Source organism: Nicotiana attenuata, chromosome 1 (assembly GCF_001879085.1).
Source record: "Nicotiana attenuata strain UT chromosome 1, NIATTr2, whole genome shotgun sequence".
Classification (NCBI taxonomy): Eukaryota; Viridiplantae; Streptophyta; class Magnoliopsida; order Solanales; family Solanaceae; genus Nicotiana; species Nicotiana attenuata.
In genome coordinates, this window is record NC_031989.1 from 45,056,423 (window position 1) to 45,070,053 (window position 13,631).

Below are 13,631 nucleotides of genomic sequence, written 5' to 3' on the forward strand. Positions count from 1 at the left end.
ATAAATATATATTAGTTTGGGATTATGTATGGAAAATAAAAATACCATGTATAGAAAACGGAAGTCAAATCTCTTCAAAAATCAATTAATATTTTGCATATAATAGAATAAATTAGCCATTTAAGTTATTTTTTAATATTTATAATTTTATAATCAACTAAAATTTTGATTACTAATCTTTTCTTATTGAATTAGGTAGAAAATTTATAATATAAATATATATTAATTTGGGATTCTGCATGGAAAATAAAGATACCATGAATAAAAAATGGAAGTTAAATCTCTTCAGATATTAATTAATAGTTTGCATATAATAGAACATTCAAATCCACCAATATTTGTGCACTTAGTGTTGTAATAAGTCACCGCCGCTGAAGAGATCCTGATTTGCGATGGATTCTATTACAAGTACCTATCCTAGTGTGTAGTATTTCTAGTTTTGTCCTTTTCATACGATTTTCTGTAAACACTAATGTAAATAATTAAGGGTATAAATGTCAATCAATATTTTAGGGATATTTTTGTTGTTCGACATTTAGCATAGAACATTCGTGCTTTTATAATAATATAGATAGATAGATATAGACTCTCATGTTTCTAAATGGATTTGGACAATATAATACGTTTTTAAGTTAAATTACTAATAGAAATTTTTTAAGAAGTATATTCTAAAAGTAATAGGATTACATGGCTAAAAATATGTTCATATCCCCAAAGTAATTATACTAATAGAAAATTTAACATGTTCCCAAACGTATTAGGTGTACATTCTAACATGTAGTATTATATATTTATGCCAAAAAATTATACTAATAGGTTTCTTAAAGGTTATCATGTAGGATTTTTAACGTGTAGTATTATGTCCTAAAAGGCTAAAACTAATAGGATTACAAGGCTAGTGTCTAGAATTCTGATTATGTCCTTTTATTGTGAGTTATTATGGTTAATATTAAAATGTTATTTTTGTACTCCAACATTTTATTCATGCTCTTATAATAATATTGATATAGATAGACATAGACATATATAGATATAGATAAGAGTAAAAGTGATTTGGGTGAATAACTTGTCCTCCGTTTGTATTTAATAACCTTAAAATTTGGATAAAATTAGGTTCTCGACTTCTCGTTTATCATTCTATCACAAGATCCGATTATTGAATAGTGATCTTCAAATTCCAATTAGTTTCTCTTCTATGATTTTACTTTATGTGCGAAATATTTACATTTGCATAGAGATTAAACAAAAGGTAGAACGTCCATATAAGTGATTCTGCCGCTTAGTTGCTACAATTCCTTTTATAAGTTGTCTTGGTATCGTGTAGGATTCTAACGTGTAGTATTATGTCCTAAAACTAATAGGATTATAATGTTAATATCTAGAATTCCGGTCATATCCTTTTATTATGAGTTATTATGCTTAATATTATAATGTTATTTTTGTAAACCGACTTTGTATTCATGCTTTTATAATAATATAGATAGATATAGATAAATAGAGGATGATATTGGTAAACAGAATACAGAATTCCAAGCATTGGTACAGTAGTATTTAGCTCTTATTTGCGAGTTAAATTCAACATATATCAGGAAGGAAAAAGGAAAGCCGATTTGGATCTCTTCTCTAAAGAATTGTAACTCCTTCTGGCCAATCACCCGTAAATTCCAAAAACCATATCCTAATCCAGACGTTTCAATATAGTTCTTTCATTATATTGTCACTAATAATAATAATGTCAATTTGACAACTTTTCGGAGTCAAATTTGACAAAATTAATTCATTATGTCAAATCAAATTTAGATATTCAAAAACTACATAAGAGATATAAATTGCAAGTTACTTTATATTAAAAAGTCAGAAGGAATACATTTTAAAGATTCATAAAGAATCTAGGTATCGAGAAGTAAAAATGATCAACCCCAAAGATTTGGGATCAAAAACAGTTAGCGGTGACTATTAAATAAGTTTCTTCGGCTTGAGTTGGGTTGAAAGCACGGAATTTATTTGCATTCATCACTGTCTATGCTTCGGCCTACTATTATACATCTTGAGCCGCCAGTGGCAGCACTACAGCCATTTTTCTTCTTCCCCATCTGTGATATCTTAAAACAAAGAATGTGGAATTGAGGAACAAAGGATTTACCAAACTGAATATGAAACGCTGACGGATTCGATGTTGTTCTGAAAACTAGAAAACTTTTACCACCTTGAACGTTTACAAACCAATGAATGGCTTAAGTTAATTTTAGAATTTCTCTAAAATTAACCTAAGCTCTTCTAACTTTAGTTTATTTGTCTTTTCACATTTTAGACCTCCCAATATTTGTGATTTTTCTCGGGATACCTTAGTCTTTGGATTTGAAAAAAAGAAAAAAAGAACTTGAGTTTGGAGAAATAAAGAACTAACCAGTAGTATCAAATGAGAGGGGCATGAAAGAAGACCAAAAGACGATAAATGGAGCTTTCAAACTGAGAGTAGTGAAACAAATCTTCTTCCTAAAGTTACTGGCATCCACAGGAAATGAAGAGTAATTTTGAATTTTGCTATAAACGGGATATATTTTATTGCTCAAAGTAGGGATGTACAGTATTTATCAAAACCAAACCAAACCAAACCAAACCAAACCAACTATATCAGTTTGTATTGGTTCGGTTTTGTCGGGGTTTTCAGATTTTTTGGTTTTTTTGGTTACATGAATATTATTCCAATCTTACTTTGTTAAAGTTATAGATAAAGTTTTGATAAGTGAATATATATTAGTAAAATTTGAGAAAATTGAAAAACATATGATCTATTAAAATATTGTTATGGGAGAATTTTTTTACTAACATATGATAGTTATTTTCTTAATCGTCTAACAATTACTTTTCATTGATGTACGCTTTCAAGGTTAACTGAATTTAATAATTAAACATAAAAAATCAATATGATACCTAAATAATAATTATGTTTTATTTAATTTTAGATTATCGAAATGCCATTTCAAATTCGAAAAAGATATACATATGAATATGGAAGAACAAAGAGATGATTAACGCATTTCAATAACGCTTGATAAGAAAGTGATATAACCCATTATTTAAAGTATATAAAAATCAATTCACTTCGTAGTTCTATTAAATATTATTGTTTACCCGTAAAACGGTACAATTAAATTTGTTACGTGGTTTATAGACAAGCAAACTGATTTGATCCAAAAATGATAATGAAATAAGATTAAAAACAAGACTCAACAATTGAATTGAAGAAGATGATAAGCCTGGCTGTGAGCGCACTATCTCCGAGGACAAAAATGAGAGCAATATTAAAAAGCAAATGAAGTTGTTTCATTGAGAGTGAAAATAAAATACAGCATATGTGTTACCCAGAATTTTTGTGTCTCACAATGGCTGCTGAGCCTGCTATTTATAGCTATACTTAGGAAAACAAGATCCTTGGATCAAGCCCCGCTTAAATGATAATAAATAAGTCACTGATGAATATGTAACGGCGGGCCATGAATGCACATATTCTCTGCAACGACTTCCATTTAATGTTAGAGAATATTCTTTATTGAATACTATCCGATGGCAAATATTCGAACTACTCCCATTGACCATGCTCCCTTCGGGGTTTACCCGATATCAATTGCAGGTGTGGTTCCTGATATTGGTTGTTACTTGATTGGCCTTTTACCTGTCTTCAGTTCCACGCGTCATGCTATCATTCGATCGTTTATTACAAACCAATTTTTTCCCATACAGATAGTCCCCCTGCTTTCTGGTGACATATCTTTGTGTCACCGGGAAGTTGGTGAAGATCCCTTTCTTGGTGGGAAACCTCCTGAACAGTCTCTGACGATTGAAAGGACGCACGTCTTCTCGCATTTAATACCCTGAACACGTGTTGTCCCACGATTCAGCAATATTTTTGCAGGTTTTCGAGGTAATCATGACCACGATTTTTGTCGTCTATATCTTTACTTCTACTCATTACTTTACTTCTTTACTTCCAAAGTTAGTTTTCGTAAACCCTTCTTCTTCTCCTCTAGACTTACTCTGCATTTGCTTAGAAAGCTTTCCATCTCCTTCAACGTCCTTAGTAAAAAGCTTTACTGTGACTTTACTACTATTGCTTCCTCTATTGTATCCTTCAGAAACTCTGGCCTTTTCTTTGGTGGATGCCCGAAGAGAAACAATGACGCTGATGCTGATTCTGAGCTTCCCACTGTAAATACCATCATACCAAAAAACTTCAGCACTGCTAATGACTTCCAAGAGAAGGCCCATACTACGCCTCTCGAACTTGGGTTGAAAGTAAGTATCCCTGCTCCATTCGCTCTTCTAGTATCTCTGCAGTGAAGGAGGACTACAACTGCCCTAACCTCAACATCCTCGCTCCGGATATGATAGAGCGAGTTACCTTCACTAAGGAGGATTTTACGTATGTCTATACATATCCCGTTACCTTGAGTCCATTTTCCTTGGGGTCGAATGAAGGGCTCGACTCCGTAATTTTGGAGTTTTGCCACCGGTGCCGGGTCTACTTGGCACAAGTAATCCAATCTATATGGCGAACAGTGGCTTGCCTGCTCCAGATGTGCACGGAGACTTGAGAAACCCTAACCCTTGCACACATGATGAATCTCTACTCCCCAATTTTTTTTTGTGAGGGAGTAATAAATTTCAGCAAACATGGCCATCGTGCCATCCTCACCAGCATGAATGATGACAATGATCACAGGTGGATGGAGCGATTTGTCATCATCGCCACCAGGGACATCATCCCGGCCACAGCTCTGCCTTTCCCTAAGTCGTGGAACCATTTTCATAAGTTTCTGATTCGTTTCCTTCTTTCGTGAAAAGATTGTTTTCCGTTATTTTGTTTCTTTTGTTTCAACTACCCGGTTGGAACCACCATGGGTTCAAGGCCTGGACTAGTGAGTTCAGAAGATTCTGGAAATTACAACACCAAAATCCCGCCGATGGAAGGAGATGGCCCCCAAATATGGGTGGAAGGCCAAGAACCATGGTAAACTGAGTCCTTCTTCCTTTTATCTTTGGGTGCACGTAGATAACTTTGCTAACTTCATTTGGTGCTTGGTTCAGGACTTCCCCAGGGATCCGTCACCTGCCCTGAGGTCAAAATTTTAACCAACCCTGAGGAAGCCAAGAGGGTTCTAGAAAGTGCCCTTGCTCGAAGCAGTGCACGCGGACCTACTTCTGGTGAAGGTGCTTCCTCTCAGAGTCCCCAACTAGAGAACAAACAACTAAAAAGGAAACATTCTTCCTTGGCTGGGACTCAAAATAAGAAAACAAAGACAACAACCACCGAGCCGACCACAGTGGTTGTTGTGAAAGATGGAGAAGCCAGCGATGAAGTGGCTCCCCTCTAAAGGAAAAGAATAACTTCATCAGCTCAACCAGAGGCTCAGCCGGGGGAGCTTCAAAACCCAACCATAGAAGAGGTCCAAGCACTTTAGGGCAAGATGGATCTGGTAGATAATACCGGTTCCCGCTGTCTTGCCCCCATTACTGTCTCCTGGCCAAGGAGTTCAGATCCCGGGCCTCTTCTGCCTTTGGCCATTGAGCAAACAATAATCACCGATGCTCCTGCCGCAACTGCGCTTCTCAACCTTCAATGCCAATAACTTCACGACCTCAACACCAGCTGCACCTTTGCCACCAGCACCCTTTGCATCTCCTCTACCGGCGACAGGCGTTCAAGAGGGGGGTGCTTCTACTCCCCGGTCTCCCGACCATGGAAATTTTGGGCACAGTTACTCACCCCCTTCCCCAAATCCCCGAGGGAGGAGGATTACTACTCTTTTGGTTTCGAAGGAGTGCCATCTGCTGTCCAAGCCGGTGGAACTTGCAAACTACCTGAAGCCCCTGGCTTCAGAGAAAGATAGGAAAAAAATACGCTTCCTTTCGAGGGAGTGCTTGTTGAATAATGCTAGGCACAATGCGGCAGCGGTACCGTACATGCTTTCTTATCACTTGTTTTCTATTTTTCTGCTGTAATGGGATTTCTAATCTTAATGGTCTTTTGTTACAGCCTAATTTTCTTGCTTCCGAGGGCCTGCACAAATTGATTCTCGATAAGCAAGGACTCGGATTTGAGCGGGACCAACTGTTGTCCGAGACGGACCAACTTGTTGTGTGCCTCCCGGTGTTGGAGGCAAAAGCTGCTGAGGCGGGCGAGCTTGAGGCCCGATTGCAGAAAACTAAACAAGAGATGATGGCCCACAACAAAGAATCCACTTCATTACACGAACAAATCCTAGAGGCTAAGGCTAAGTGGGTCGAGCTCCAAGATACTGTACTTGCTACTAACGAGCGCGAGTCTGCCTCCGAGGAACAAGTGAATAACTTGAAGGCAAGCTTGAGCTTCAAAACCGAGGAGGCCAATGCCGCCGATGAGAAAAGGGCCAAAATAGAATAAATATTCAAGGAGATAATAGAACAAAACCGGCTTTATCGATCTACAATTCGTGATCTTGATTCTAGCCTCGGTGCCATGAGATCTGAGAGGGACAGCCTTCAGGCCGAAGTTGAAAAGCTTCAGGCAAAGCTCCAGTTCCAAGTGGATTCCCTCATATTTGAGAAGACCTATACAATATATCATATGAGGAGGAAGACCTTGGAGGAGGCCAAAGCGGGCGTTGCTAACATAGATGATTGTATTGCCTAGGCCCGAGAACTGGAGTTGTCTACTCAAGAATGTCTCTCTGGTGCAGAGGCTGATTCTTCAATTCCCGAGTACTCGAGGACCGAGGAGGAGATTGAAAAAGATGAGTATGAAGGCCAAGAACCGGCAGCTGATCCTCCTTCCTCCACCGGGGGAGATGCAATCCCTCTCTCCCTTCGGGCTCCGACGGCAACAATGCTTAGACTTTTTCTTCTTTACTTTTTGTTTTGTTTTCTTTTTTGTACTTTGTAATTATGCCAAACTTTTCATTGAGTTTGGCATTTTAGTAAATGAAGAAGATTTTTGCTTAAGTATTGTGCAAAATCTATTCTTTTTGCATCGAATTAGATAAAGCTTCGGGTATATTTTCGTCCGATAGCTTCTAATTCTAGGCATAAATACTTTCGGAATCAACCCTTTACTTTGAAGTTTCGTAAGAAAGGGACCTCTTATGTTTACGGTGCTCTTGAAGAGGACGTCTCATGTTCATTATGGCACAAACATTTGATGTTTTTTGTTAACTTTCAAATGATAAAATCAACTCATCGTTTGGACAAGAAATAAGATAAAAATAAAAGAACTTTGTTTTATTCATTCTATCTTTAAAAGTACATAAGCATTCATTTTCTAAAAGGAAAAAGAAACCGCCAACACTTGTGGTTAACTTGTACAACATATTTGTACGGGGCTGGTCCTGTAGTCCCCGGTCTCGATGAGATATTATTATTCCCGGTTCACGCAGTCCCCGATTTTTTTGGCATTCTTGTTGCCGTATCTTATACTATTCCCCCAGTGTTCAAATGTGAAGTATGCGAATTGGAACACTGGAAGTCTTGCTTCATTGGTGGGAACAACTCGTGAACGGTTAAATAGTCTTTGGTTCGATGGCAATTTTTGCTTCCCGTTAGGAACTTGCCATCGAGCCAAAGATTATTTAACCATCCCATAGCGATTTTTCATCTCAATTCCTTGTCATTTAAAGGTCTCAACCTTGCCGATGATGCTCCATTTGTAGTATGCTATCCATTGCTGCTTTGTTAAAAACCTTGCCAGAAAACCCGATTGGGACAAAAACCGATCGAAGGGGAAAAAAGTGTAGCACATACTTTCAGTATTGACAGGATCCATCAGCAGTAGTACCTTTGGAGGTGAGTCACGTTCCAATTGCTGGGCAATATGACTCTATCTTGATTTTCTAACTCGTACGAACCTTTACAGGTGACAGTTGAAACCCGGTAGGGACCTTCCCATGTTGGGCCCAGCTTCCCAACGTTGATTTCCCGAGTGCTTCGAGTCACCTTTCTCAAAATCAAGTCTCCTAATTTGAACTAGCGGAGATTTGCCCTCTGATTATAATATATTTCCATCCTTTGCTTTTGAATCACCATCCTTGCGTATGCCATGTCCATGCGTTCATCGAGAAAATTCATCTTCACTAACAACGCCTCATTGTTTGCTTCTTCGTTTGCTCGGAAAAGCCTTAAAGTTGGCTCCCCTACTTCCACCGGTATCAGAGCTTCCATGCCATATATGAGAGAGAAAGGCATCTCTCCCGTGCTCAATTTTGCCGTTGTCCGATATGCCCATAGCACACCCGATAATTCTTCGGGCCACTTTTTTGAGTAGCTTCTAACCTCTTTTGGAGGTTTTGGATAATCACCTTATTGGTTAACTCCGCCTTTCCATTAGCGCTCAGATGGTACGATGAAGATATAATTCTCTTGATTTTCAAATCTTCCAAAAAGTTTGTGACTTTTAAGCCTGTGTACTGTGGTCCGTTGTCGCAAGCAATCTCTTTCGGTATTCCAAATCGGCAGATTATGTGGTCCCATAGGAAGTCGACCACTTCGCGCTCACCGATCTTTTGGTAAGGACCTGCTTCACTCATTTAGTGAAGTAATCAGTTAAAATTGAAACGAATCTTACCTTTACAGGACCCGATGGCAGTGAACCAACTATATCCATCCCCCATTTCATGAATGGCCACGGGGACAGTACCGAATGAAAGAGTTTCGCTGGTTGGTGCACCAACTGTGCATATCGCTGACATTTGTTTCATTTCTGAACGATCGTCTTTGCGCCTTGTTCCATCCGGGGCCAATAGTATCCTACCTGAACCAGCTTTAGTACCAACAAATTTGCACCGGAATGGTTCCCGCAAATTCCTTCATTGACTTCTCTCATCACGTAGTCCACCCCCGAGGCTCCTAGACATCAGGCCAACGGACCATGGTATGATCTTCTGTATAATTGCCCATCCATGAGGCAGTAACGAGCCACTTTGGTGCGTAGCGCCCAGGACGCCTTCGGGTCTTCGAGCAATTTGCCATGCCGAAGACATTCGACGAACTCATTTCTCCAGTCCCAAACTAGGTTGGTTGAATTGACATCACAATAACCATCTACATCCAGTACCAAATGTAGAAGTTGAACGATAGTGCTGGAGTCAGATCCTTTCATCTCCGTAGACGACCCCAAATAAGCCAATGTATCTGCTTTCACGTTCTCTTCTCTCGGAATGTGTATGATTGACCATTCCCTGAATCGTGCCACCAATGCCTGAACTTTGTTCATATATTGTTATATGTGTTCCTCCTTTGTATCAAAAATCCCATATACATGGTTTACTACCAGCTGGGAATCACATTTGACCTGCAACCAAAGCCTCATACTCGGCTTCATTGTTAGTTAACGAAACAGTATTAATGGCCTGCCTTAGGGTTTCTCCCGAGGGCGTGACTAGAACTACCCCGAGCTCGGACCCTTTTACATTGGAAGCTCCATCAGTAAAAGGTCCAAACTCCTGATGTCGTTCATGACACTAGTATTGCCTCTTTAGCAGCCAAGGGCATTAACCCGGGACTGAGCTCGGCCCCAAAGTCAGCCAAAACTTGTGACTTGATTGCAGTCCTAGGCTTGTATTCAATGTCAAACTCACTAATTTTGATGGCCCATTTAGCCAAATGGCTTGATAACTCAGGCTTGTGAAGAACATTTCTCAAGGGAAAGGTTGTCACAACAGCTATCCGATGGCATTGAAAATAAGGCCTAAGCTTTCGAGAGGCGAGTACAAGAGCTAAGGCCAGTTTTTTGAGGTGCGGATGACGAGTCTCCGCTCCTGCCAATATTTTACTAACATAATAGACAGGAAATTGCATATCTTCTTCTTCTTGGACTAGAACGGCACTTACCGCTACTTCCGATACTGCTAGATATATTAGCAACTGTTCGCCTTCCCCCGACTTTAATAGTAACGGGGGGCTGAATATATACCTTTTTAAATCCTTCAATTCCTGATTGTAGTCGAGAGTCCACTCGAAATTGTTCTTCTTTTTCAAAAGCTAGAAGAAGTGATGCCATTTTTTTGAGGATCGTGAGATGAACCTGCTTAAAGCGTCCAACCTTCCAGTTAACCTCTGTACCTCATTTACGCTTGTTAGCTGGTCCGAGATGTCTTTGATGACTTTGATTTTTTTGGGATTTACCTCGATCCCTCTTTGCGAGACCAAGAACCCCAAGAATTTTCCGGAGCCGACCCCAAACACATATTTTTCCAGGTTGAGTATCATGTTATGCTTCCTCAAGATATTGAAAGTTTCTTGGAGGCATTTCAAATGATCACATGCACTCAAAGACTTGACTAACATGTCATCGATATATACTTTCATTGTTTTCCTATTTGTTTTTCAAACATTTTATTAACGAGCCTCTAATAGGTGGCTCCGGCATTTTTAAGCCTGAATGGCATCACATTGTAACAATATGTGCCAAAATTCATTATGAAAGAAGTTTTTTCCCGATCCTCTAGGTTCATCTTGATTTGATTGTACCCAGAGTAGGCATCAATAAAACTCATCAACTCGTGCCTGATCGTTGCATCAATCATTTGATCAATGTCTGGCAATGGGAGCGAGTCTTTAGGGCATGCCTTATTTAAGTTCTTATAATCTACGCACATTCTAAACTTGTTATTGTTCTTTGGAACTACAACTATATTAGCTAACCATTCTGGATATTTTACCTCCCGGATTGAACTGATGTCGAGTAGCCGAGTTACCTCTTCCTTAACAAACCTATTTCTGACCTCGGCTACTAGGCATTTCTTTTGCCTTACCGGCGGGAAGTTTGAATCCAGGCTTAGCTTGTGCACGGCCACCTCTAATGGGATACTTGTCATATTCGAGTGCGACTATGCTATGTTTCCAAGTGAAACTTCCTTTCCAAGAATTTTTTGAATAAAGCCACTTGCTCGAGTTATTCTACAGTGGACTTGGTCGCATCTGTCTCCTTTGAAACCTGAAAGTATCTCTGCACCTGGTAGGATTCCGATGACTCCTCGCCTTTATTATCTTCATTTAGCAAGGGAGAAGGCATCGGTTCTTGTAATTGCTATTTGTTGGGCTCCTTCGCTTTGCTACTGGAAATCGACACTGTGCTCATCTCTATTGCTGCTGGTTAATCTCCTCTTATCTGCTTGATTCCTTCCGGGGTTAGGAATTTCGACAATTGATGATATGTTAAGGGCACGACCTTCGTCTCATGTATCCACCCCCTTCCGAGGATTAAGTTATAGCCCATGTCATCATCTACCACTTTGAATAAGGTTGTCTTGGTCATCCCTTCGACGTTCATGAGTAGCAGGATCTCTCCTCCGGTTGTCACATTTATCAAGTTGAACCGAGCTAGGAGTTTTGTCGCCAGAATGATGCTTCCAGTCAACTTTGCTTTTTCTAACACTCTCCATTGAATTATGTTGGTTGAGCTTCCCGGCTCAACCAAAACATGCTTAATTTTGAAATCTAAAACGTTGAGAGAAATTACCAGAGCGTCATTATGTGGAAGAAGAATTCCGTCAGCTTCTTCCTCCGTGAAGATGGTGCCATCTTATGTGACTTCCCGAAGTCTCTTATTGTGGGTAACTAATATCTTTTGTGTTCTTGGCCGCCGAGAAAGTTACGCCATTAATTTTATTCCCTCCTAAAATTATGTTGATAGTCAACCGAGGAGAATCTTCTGCTGTCTTCGAAGGTTCCACGTTGTCCCGGCTACGACCGTAACTGTTCTTGGCTCGGTCGCTCAAGAATTCCTTGAGATAGCCATTTTTCAACAATGTTGCCACCTCTTCACGCGGTTGCTGGCAGTCCCCAGTTTTGTGGGCATGAGTCCCATGATATTCGCACCATAAGTTAGGATCCCTCTAGCTAGGATCGGATCTGTTTGTCTTCGGGAATCATGCTTCTTTGATATTCCTTGATCACGGCCAACCCTGCACTACTATTAAGTAGCGAGAGAGGTCGAAGCAGCTTTTACCCGATTTAGGGTCGGGATCGAATTCCACAGAGAGCTAGATATTGGAGTTGGGTGTCTATCTAAAGTGGAGTTGTGTGTTTGCTCCAAATTGCACTTCTACACATTTTTGGGTTTTAATTATGATTCTAATTCTATAAACTACAATGCTCAATTTAAATACTATAAGCTAGGATTAAACTATTGCAAGTTGATCAAATGATTAAAAGGGCACAAGGGTAGTGACTTTCGCCTAGGTGGTCAATTGACGGATTCTTGAGTCTAAAGCTAGATTGACACATTTGGGGAGTATGATATAACCATTGCTCGATTCTACTCACTCTATACCTCTAGGAAGTTCGAGTGATTTCTCAAGACCAATTGGGTATGCGAATTTGCATAAGCAATTGAAGATCAAGTCGGGTATTACGATCTCTCGATTTAACCCTTTAATTGGGGCTATCAATTCTCTAGAGTACGCCCCAATTCCTTGTTGGACTAATTCTAGAGACTTAGGCTCTCTTTCTCAAGAAGAGCAAAAGTCAACTAAACACAAACTAGTGTTTGTAACCACTAATTTAGCAATTAAACATGGAATTAGCCCAAATATCAAACACACATAGTCAATCAAGCTCTAAAATACAAGACCCATCAATTACCCACACTAGGGTTGAGCCACAACCCTAGCTGATGGGTCTAGCCACTCATAATTAGAGGAAGAAACAAAGAAATAGATGAAGAAAAACTCATATTAATTAATTACTAAGATAAACTAGAAGATTCAATGTTGAAATGAAGATAAAATTGCCCAAAATAACTAAGGAAACGGAAGTCACGAGCGCAACTCAGTACAAAATCTATCTGCTTGACCTAAAAATGGAAAAGAAGCTATTTATACTAAGCTGAAATGTCTGGACAAAAATACCCATGCGGGGTTAGTGCGGACCGCACAAAATGGTGTGCTGCCGCACTAGGGCTCTGAACACAAAATTCCAGCTCTATGAACTCAGGCAATGCGGATCGCACAGAATGGTGTGTGGCCGCGGTGGCTTCTAGTGCGGTCCGCATGAAATGGAGCGCGGACCGCATTGGCTTCAATCTCCGAAAATAGCAACTCTTTGATTCTTGGTTGTGCGGACCGCACTAAATCGAGTGCGGCCGCAGTAACTTCAGTGCGGACCGCATTAAATCCCATGCGGCCGCATTGCCTGATTTGCCTGAGTTGCATACTCTCTGAACCTCACTTGTGCGGACCGCACAGAATGGTGTGCGGCTGCACTGGCCTTATTTTGCCTGAGCTTTGTCTTGCCTTGATACTTGTGCAAGTTTCACTCCTTTTGAGCTGATCTTTGACATCTTGTCACCTTGTTGATCAAACCTGCAATCAAGCACAACTTGTGAGCCTTTTTGGGACTATTTTGTACAAATTTCTAATCAAAACATAAGCAAGGAGGAGTATAAAATGTATCAAAATCCCTAGTTATCAACTCCCCCAAACTTAAGCTTTTGCTTGTCCTCAAGCAAACAAAATAAGACCCACCCCTTAAGAGAAAATCCAAGACAATTCAGCTATCCTAAAGTGACCTCATCTAGCATCAATTGGGACTAACAATTGCCCTCAATACACATGAATCATTAACAACATTTACTCTTTTAAAACACCATGGATCAAGTG